The sequence below is a fragment of the Thamnophis sirtalis genome, unplaced genomic scaffold (genome assembly GCF_051295495.1).
Source record: "Thamnophis sirtalis isolate CommonGarterSnake01/CBP01778 unplaced genomic scaffold, rThaSir2_p1.2 scaffold_2, whole genome shotgun sequence".
NCBI classification, from domain to species: domain Eukaryota; kingdom Metazoa; phylum Chordata; class Lepidosauria; order Squamata; family Natricidae; genus Thamnophis; species Thamnophis sirtalis.
Genome location: NW_028261382.1, coordinates 123,323,743 through 123,333,325, shown reverse-complemented (window position 1 = coordinate 123,333,325; position 9,583 = coordinate 123,323,743). Strand labels below are relative to the sequence as shown.

Genomic DNA, 9,583 nt, shown 5'->3' with positions numbered 1-9,583 from the left:
GTGGAAGCTCTAGGGCAGTGTTTCTCAACCCTGGTGACTTTAAGTCCTGTGGACTTCAACTCCCAGAATCCCACAGCTGGCTGGGGAATTCTGGGAGTTGAAGTCCACAGGACTTAAAGTCGCCAAGGTTGAGAAACACTGCTCTAGGGACTCTACCCAAAAATTCAGGCTGTTACAGCAAATACTCTCCAACTGATACATGATGGCACATCATGATAACATTGTCGTTTCTGTTCTATCACCTTTTCAGTCTGGTTTAACTGCTAATTATTATTTTTAACTGGGGAACATAACCAGTCCTGCTAACTTATTTATGGGGTTCTTGTTTCGGCTCTGCCCTTAGAGGCCACTAATTATTTGTTAGATTTGTATCCCCTCTTTATTTGATACCACTTAAAAACAGTATGCACCTCTTCCTATATTCTGTACAACAAATCTGTGAAATGGGTGGGACTGAGAGGGGGTGACTGGCCCAAAGTCATCAAGCCAGCTTCTTTGCCTAAGGAGGTGTAGACCTTAGCACCCACCCACCCCTGCCTAGGAAAATGAGTTATTTTAGGAAATATTAAAAGGGCAGAATATTTACCCATAAAACGCAGAAACTTACCCCCCCCCTTTGTCAATGGACCATTAAGGCCTGAGCCAGTCTATTCTATATAACAAAGATCTACCTCCTTCAGGCAGAGCCCTTTCATTACATCATTACCCAGCAACAGCTCAACCAAGCTTGGGACTCAAAAGACAACCTACAGAGTTGTCTCTGCATGGCCCCATGGGAGTCTGACAACCAATCAGAATACAAGCTCAAATTCAATAGCCCAGAGAGGACATAAAACTCAGAGACTCTCAGCATCTCTGCCCTTTTTTCTTCAAGATCTTCAAGGCATTTGATCCGCTTTTCCCCAGGGTCTCAAACCATGTGGTCCTGTCCACCATTAAAACCATCTTTCCAAGCAGCCACCATGTTTCCAGTGTCTTTCTCCCCATTTGGAACTGAACCCAGAAGGACATTTCTTCCAACAGAGGTCTACAATGTACTGTTTCACAGTTTCTGGTCCAGCCCTTCCATCACCATACCAAACTGATCATCCTTTTCTAACAGAACACAGCGCAGAAGGGGTGGGGGTGGGACCCTTTCTTTTTGCATCTTTATAGATCTGTAGGTTGTCTTTTTGGAAAGAAGATGATAGTACAGAATATATAAATCAGATTTTTACCTGTTGGGAGTGTTTGCTTCAATTAATTCCCAATGCATTTTTTCTATATAGTAAATAGATTTAAAAAAAAATAGTTTACAGAGTCAGCATACTGCCCCCAACAATCTGGGTCCTCATTTTACCAACCTTGGAAGGATGACCAAGATATCTCTTCTGCTGGATAAATATAAAACTTTTGCTTTTATATTTTGTTAGCTTTTTAAAAATTATTCTTTATATCCAATTTTGTTGTGCTGGTCTATGACCGTAATAAATATGTGATTGATTGACCTCTTATTCGGCTTGTGTTTCCCCTTGTTCCCCCTTTTTCAATCATTCTTAGGCTACATCTAGAATCGATCTAGGGTTGTGATGGCAAACTTATGACACGCGAGCCATTGCCCACCTCAGCTCCACCGCACATGCGTGCATGCCTCCCACTGGCCAGCTGATTTTTGAGTCTCTGCCGTGCATGTGGGAGACGGGCACCCATGTGGGAGATGGGTGCACATGTGCGGGGGTGGGGGGAGCGCAGAGGTGGTGGTTCTCCCCTCCGTGCCCCATTGTTGGTTTCAGGAGACTTCAGGGAGGCCTGCTACGCCCAAAATGGGGCACGGGGGAGTCACGCACATGAGCGGGGAAGTGCAGGGGTCACGAACATGCAGGGGGGAATGCAGTGGGATCACATGTGCATGTGCAGGGGGGCACATTGCATTATGGGTGCTGTCGTGCACGTGCATGTGATTTTGGTATGCGAGGACAAAAAGGTTAGCTATCACTGGTCTCGGGCCAATAGAAATAGCTATAATTAGACACTAAATGAATATTAACACATAAATTAGAACTTCTGCCCTGAGAACATGTTCAAATAAGTTTCTCTTTCTTTTAGATGCATTGGAACAACATCACCAATGTAGTGCGTGCTTTTTCTTCATCAACACTGTGTTCTATTATACATAGAATTCTCAAACTTTTAACATCTTAGCAAACCTCAGATTCCCCACAGACTCTGCTAATGATAAGTCTTTTCCATGGCAACCAGCAATTCATGCTTTGTAAAATTAACTGAAATAAAATAATACGCTTGTTGCTGTTTTTAGCTAGATTTGGAAACTAGGAATGAGTACGTTGGCTGTTAAAACTGTGGAGTTTTTTAAAGCTTCTGATTTTTAAGGGAGCATTTGCAACTTCAAAATGGAAGTGTAATCCTTGGCTGCAAATAAGGTCAAAAATGGGAATTCTAGGCCAGTGAGCCAGAACAAATGGGAGCCAACCTAACATTGGAATTTGCTTTGGAGAACAAGTACATAAGCAAATTCCTGAGATCATTCAAACAGCCTGTCAAAACAATTCTTGGAAGTGGGTCATAATTCAAATATTTCAAGTGGCGTTCAAAGGTGAGATGATGGGTGGGGGAAGGCATCTTCTTTAAATGTTCTTGCCAGCTCAGCTCCTTGTGTTCTGCAAAACCAACAGGGGGGGAGAGGTGTGGTGTGCTTGGCAAAAATTCCCCTGCTATAATTTGAAAACTCCAGTTGGAGACATTTCTATAATCAGCTTTCTTGTTAGGAAAGTCTTCTACATTTTTAAGGAGACTCCCCACTATCACTTTTTTTTCCATTTTCCAACAGAGGCCATTAATGTTTTTTTCCGCTTTACTAGTAAGAAGGAAACTATTTAGTATTAGTGATCTGGGCAGGAAACAATGCAAAATAATAAGCTCTAATTATTAAAATTTCTTAGAAGGAAAGTGCATATTTGACTTGGAAATGAGGTAGCAATATAGAGGCAATTTGCAGCGACAAAACCCTGTTCCCTTTTCTCCCAATCTTCTGATGGAAGTGATTGGAAATCTGATATCTTTATAAAGGCTCCACTAGGAGACATTATCAATGTAATAACCCATTTGCACAGGTTTGGTGGTGGTGGGAGCTAGGATCTTCTCCTTCGTATTATAAATGCCTATTCATATTTTTATATATATGTATATGTATCACATATATGCATGTGTCATAAATGTCTGTGCAATAAATCACGATGAACTCAAATGCAGATACAATTCCTGTTTCTAAAGGTGCTTTAACTCTTTTTTTTTTAAATCCATTTTTTAAAAAATCTGCTAATTGGTCCTATCCTGCTTACAAAGAACTCGCAGAAGAGACTTTGGACAAGCACCTGCTCTGCAGTTCATAGAAAATGGCCTTCAGCTTGTGGAATATTTGAACATAAGCCTATTATTTCTAGAGCTCTAAAAAAGCAAGTTCCTGTATTTTAGGTCAAAACATGACCCAAGTGGCTAGAACAAACAGTAAAAGTGGGAGGTTAGTTGGAGAAGTGTCATCAAGCAGGGTTGAATTTTTGATAGAAATCTTGAGTTCTCAAACAGAGGAACTGATCCAGATGTGAAGTCTCCAGATGAAAAGAACAATGCAGGGCAATATCAAAGTCGTTCTAAAAATTAAAAAAAACCACTGTGGTGATAAGACTGCACTTCATCCCTAAATTAGCCCTGAATATCTCACTTAAAAGCAGGATTTTAATGAAGGCCCAGATTGTTGGGGGCCATATGCTGACTCTGTAAACTGCTTAGAGCGGGCTATAAAGCACTGTGAAGCAGTATATAAGTCTAAATGCTATAGCTATTTGCTGGTAGTTTAATCTGAGGTTATTAGAGAACTTTTTCCAGTCATAGGATGGCATTGTGTAGGGGTCATTCAATAATTAGTATAGCAGAAATGTGAAATTTGTCTAACAAGTATACTGTGGCTGACTTCATGAGCTGCTGCCACTTAAAATAGAATAAATACATCATATTTCAGATTTATGAAGAACAGAATTAAAAACCACATTTGGTGAATAAGCCGTCTGAGCTTTCCCTGTTCCCTCTAGGAGTTGTCTCAAAAATCCTACATCTCCAACAAAGGACTTGTTTGATTTTTCCCCACAGCAATACAATTCCTGCCATTCTCAGCCAACAATGGTCCTGCTGTTTGGAGATGATGGAGATTGTATCATGACCCATCTGTGGAGGGCAATCATATGGAAGGGTGATTTAATGCTACTGTATAGAATGCCTGCCTGTTATACCATTCTGTAAGAAATTCTGCAGAGGCAGAAAGGGGCAGCAGGGGACTCAAACAAGCCGATCTGTCCAAAATGTGGATTGGGAGGAGGCTACATTAATTTCAACAGTTCTTGCCATGTACATTTCATCATCAAGGATATGCACCATCTCTGGTGAACATTAGCAGATTTTAGTCTACCTTAATTGGAGAGCAACAGCCAGTCTGCTCCCTCCTGTTCCTTGCACTCACCTTAAATCCCTCCTGTTTGGACCTGCTTTTCTGCTCTCCACTGGGTAGATTGGTTGAACCCTAGTCCTTTGTAATGGAAATGGGAATATAATTGTGGAAAATTCAAATCTGAAAACAGAGTTCAAGCATTGTGAGCATTATTTCAGATTGGATGCCGAAAGGGTTCAATTTGCCTACAAAATAATTCCAGCACATATAAAGCTGTACATTTAAATGTGGCCTATTTGCACATTCCAATTCCCAGCATGTTTAAAAATTAGATCACTTAATTTAGGTGAGTATAGCTAACAATTTTGTTCTTGGGTTTCTGTCTATTTCACTAGTTGAAAGCATCCAGTACGTGTGACAATTTCTACCTGTTTCTACCCTTGTGATTGCAGTAGGACAAAGTGCTGCCTTGTTATGGGTTATAGATCTAATTAAAGAAGATGACTGTCCTTTGGCTACTATAACCTTTAGCTCATCTTGCTGATTGTTGATTTTAGTCAGCCTTAAAACAAAAGTTATAAATGAATAACTCTCCTACAGAGATTTGAGCTTCACTTCCTGCAAATAATTACTTCCATGGTCTAATTAAAATAAACTGCATTTTTATAAATCTTTATAAAGAAAAAGAACATTGGGTCTCATTATACAAAAGTTTATGTTGTAAAAAGCAACTACAGAAGCAATTTCATTATAGAATAAATCCCACGTATATATTTACGATTACTGCTTGTAATGGTTTCACATAGTTTCTATTTATTTTTCAGTAATCATAAACCAATCAAATAGGTGAGTGGTATTGTTGCCATATAACTGAATAGTCTTAAAACTATGATAGTCTTCTGCAATCAGTAGCCTTCTGGATTCCTTTCCTAACTTCTAGTTGAATGCAAAACAGTTATAATTTAATTTAATTTTCCAGGCAAATAGTTTTTAGTCTAAAACCTAACAAAGCAAATGGATGTCCCTTTTATATATCTTTGAAGATTCTACAAATTATGCCTTTTCCCCAAGCTATTTGGTATGCTCAGCAGTGGATCTATTTTTAAATGTTATATCCTGCAAACTTCTCATTATCACCATTCACAACGGTTTTGAAAGAAGTCCAAGTATGGTGGGCTACCATAACCACTTTCTATCGTCTTCAAAGGTCTAATTGTTTTGTTAGCTTCTGTCTTAAACTTCTAGCACAAATCAAGATGTGGGGGGAAAAATAAATTATTTGAATGTTTTGTGATGTTCATCAAAGCAACATGGTAATGTTGCTCTGGATAGTTATCTCACACTTTTATATTTTACATGGAGAATATTTAAATGGGATTTAGATTTTGCTCTCGCCTACTATATGTCTTACCTTATCAACAACAATCTGGAATTTATACTGTAGGAACGATACCACTCTACAGTATAAGATAAGGTTAAAGGTTTCTTCTATCCAGTCAGGTTCCAATCTAGACAGAGGTGCTTAGTCGAGGGAGCCAGTGTGTCCAAAAATGTTTCCATGTAGCCAGCATGACATCACGCCACAGCGCAGAACGTGCAGCAAAACATGGAACACTGTTACCTTCCCACCAAAGTGGTACCTATTTATCTACTCACATTTTCATGCTTTCAAACAGCTAGGTGCTGAGGTAGGAATGGGAGCTTGCCCCATTGTGCAGTGCTCTGGTCTAGAACCTAGGCCCGTGATGGTCAACCTATGGCACATGTGTCCAAAGTGGCATGCAAAGTCATGTTGCCTGGTACGCGAGCCATCACCCCAGCTCAGCTCCACCATGCCTGCACGGACACCTTCCGCCAGCTAGCTGATTTTCATGTCTCTGCTGTGCATGCCCCTGTGGTCCGTTTTTGGCCCCAGAAGGCTGCAGGGATACCTATTAGGCCCAAAATGGGGCAAGGGGGAGTCGCACACGCATGCGTGGGGGCTGGGGGTGATCACATGTGCATTGCATTATGGGTGCAGGTGCGTACACAAGCTTTTGGCACACAATGACAAAAACATTAGCCATCACTGATCTAGGTTGGCAGCTTCCTAACTGCTGAGTTATCCCCCCTCTCCACTGTACAGTATACAATTAATAAAACTGTAATTACATTCATTGTGGCCACAATTGATTTGTGTCCACAAATATCAGCCATATCAGCCATGTTCTTCCAGCAAAGGAATTAAACACCAAAATTGTTCACTGAAGGATTACCTCAATCTTGAGGTGACAGAATTGTCATTTGAAATTAAATTTTCTATCAGTTATACATCATGAAGTAATTGCATTGAATAACCAATGAATAAATATTTCAATCTCTAGGAATGCTTCCTGAGACCTAGCTTATTTTTTATATTTATAATGTAACTATTGCCTTTAAAAGTCCTAAACGGCTTTTAACAATGCTTGGCAATAATATCATGCAACCAAGATCTTCTACAGCAATGTTTGTCAAATCCGGCAACTTTTAAGAAGAGTGGACTTCAACTTCCAGAACTTTCCAGCCAATATGCTGATGTCCACACATCTTAAACGTTGCCAAGTTTGACAACCCCTGCATCTTTTAAGGAAGGGCTCTGCCTCCTTAAGCACTAAAAGATAATTTGCCTAAATATCAGAAAGCAAAAAGCTAATTGTCCTGTCTCCATTGCTCAATAGTGATTAAAAGATGGGTACATTTCTTTCAGCCTCAGCACCTTGAGCTGAGAGCTTGGAATCTGAGAGCTGCTGACAGAGAAAGATCATAGCTATCAATACTTTCCCCCCATGCAATTGCCGTCCTCAAGGGCTTGTTTTCAAAGGTCAGAAGATCTTCCTCATTGTGGTGGGAGCGTCAAGACACCAAGTGGTAAAAAGCTGGTTGAAAATTGGGCACATAGAATATACCCAGTGGTGGGATCCTACCGGTTTAACAATCGGTGGTTCGGTGATCGCGCGCTTCACAGTTTGGAGAAAATTTACCTTCTGCATTACTGCTGTGGAGGAAAACAGCTGAGGCGTAGCAATCTGCTGTGCCATGTGACTCAGCTGAGAAGATATAGGTAAGTAAAGCGTAGGGGCAGGCCGGCTGGCGGGTGGGCCTACTTGCTCATGTGAGCGAACCGGTTCGCTCCCAGCTGATCATCGGAGCTACCAGTTTGCCCGAACCAGTCTGAACCAGTAGAATCCCACCCCTGAATATACATATATCACCATTGCATTTCTTAATTCCTGTTTAATTGCCCTGTTAAAATCCACCCCATTAAAGAAGGTCTGGTGACTCACAAAAGCTTAGATGCAGTTCTGGAAAGCCCTTCCCTTCGGTCTCTTCTATCAGTGTTTCTCAGACCCAAGTTAGTATCCTCTTCAGTGAAGATTTAGAAGTCTTGTGCAGAATTTGTTATTATGTGAGCAAGATAGGAAGCATGCTAGAGTCTCTGAATATTAAGACAGCGGATATATTGCACAAATAAGTCAGGATGATGAGTGTTGGTCCAATCCATTTGGAGAGCACTGGATCCATAACTAGTTCATATGTCCGTCAGGTTCGAGCAGAATAAAGAGCCCACAAGTTTTTCAGGTCTACAGAACCTTTCACCAGGGGAGACATTGAGTGAAAAACCAGCAAATCCCCTAATTAAACCACACACTTCGTCCATGATGTCTGCTGTTTCACGCCAGTTGTAAACCGAGAGTTTGTGGTGTGTCCCAGAGCAACATTTCTCCTACCATTTTCCTTCCCACTTTCAAGTCCTCTGTCAGGTTGCGCCACATCCTCAAACGTTATTGTGTAAGCCCTTGTTGTGTGTCAGTAAGATAAAAGAGTAGCCTGGAGTTTCCACAAGGGAGTGTCTGTTTCTTTTAACTGATACGGGGGCTTTGGTAACACTCTCTGGCGGTCAGTTTGGACACGCCGTTCCGAGGTGATCTTTAAAGCAGTGCCAGTTTCAGTTTAAAAGGGATTCTAAAGGCCAAGGTCCCCGCCCCCACTTTTTCTCTGTCCATAGGTGATCACAATTTCTCATGCTGATGTAAAACAGTCCGGGGTGTTTTTTTTCTGATTGCTCAGCTAATTGAGGTTATAAGGAAATGTTTTTGCAACAATGAAATGCTTCTACTTCACTTCCTGGATAGATGTGATATAGCCCCATTGCTTTATAACGCAGTATAAAAGCAGAAAGAAAGAAGAAATAGTCTCATGAACACCTGCCAAACCAGAATGAAACATATACAATACTGCAATCAATGAAGCAACAATGGCAATTCCTGACTAGGGGGGAAATAAAAGGGACAGCTTAGTTTTGGTGTTGATTGCATGATGAATGCAAATACTTATTTATCTTGTAGGTTAAGAAAAGAGCAATCTGTAATCTGTCCATTACAGTGGGAAGTCATGATGGTTGTAAAGCGAGTCACCCATGTGACAAACTTGATTTTACAATCTTTTTTTTTTTTTTGCATAGATCATTAAGCAAATACTGAGGTTTTTAAGCAAAGCCATTGTTCGCTATGGAGCATTTTCACTAAAAAGCGGAAGTAAATGCCAGGTTTTGGCAAAACTATCATATATTGTGGTTAAGTGACTGCAGGTGCTGCAAACAGCCCTAAATGTGGGCCAGTTGCTGAATGTCTGAACTACGATCATATGACAGCAGGAGGGAACAGCTATCATAACTTGGGACATAAGTACCTTTGGGGGTACTTGTTAGGAATATAATTCTAATGCTTGGGTTGGCAATATATAAATCATATAGCAATACTGTACCTATTTCTTTAAATCATACTGTAAAATGTGATTGGTTGCTGTTTTCCTCAATCGGCCATAAGAGGGAGCCAGAATGACTGTTAGCTCTCTGTTTCGTTAGATGCTGGGCTGATCTGATCTGAGCGCCGTGAGCTACTGTAAGTTTTGCAACTGCTAGCAAACTTTGAATACCAAACTGATTATATGATACTGGACTATGTTATTTGGATTATCCCTTAACTGAAAGACATTGAAGACTGACTGTCTTATCCGTGTATGACTTGGACTGTTTGATGGACTCTGATACCTCTATTTCCACGAAAGCAAAAGCCTATTTAAACTGCAGTGTCTCTGTATGCTGGTTTGTGTGTTCTCCAACAC

The 9,583-nt window shown here is 40.6% G+C and overlaps 1 long non-coding RNA gene across 1 annotated transcript; it reads right to left on the bottom strand.

Moving 5' to 3' along the window:
* Nucleotides 1-3,404: 3,404 nt before the first annotated feature.
* On the bottom strand, nucleotides 3,405-8,384 carry LOC106540820 (uncharacterized). The gene is made up of 3 exons (XR_001312920.2): nucleotides 7,744-8,384; nucleotides 4,511-4,618; nucleotides 3,405-3,647 (listed from the first exon to the last, which is right to left on the bottom strand). It is a non-coding gene; the product is annotated as an uncharacterized LOC106540820 (long non-coding RNA).
* Nucleotides 8,385-9,583: the final 1,199 nt, after the last annotated feature.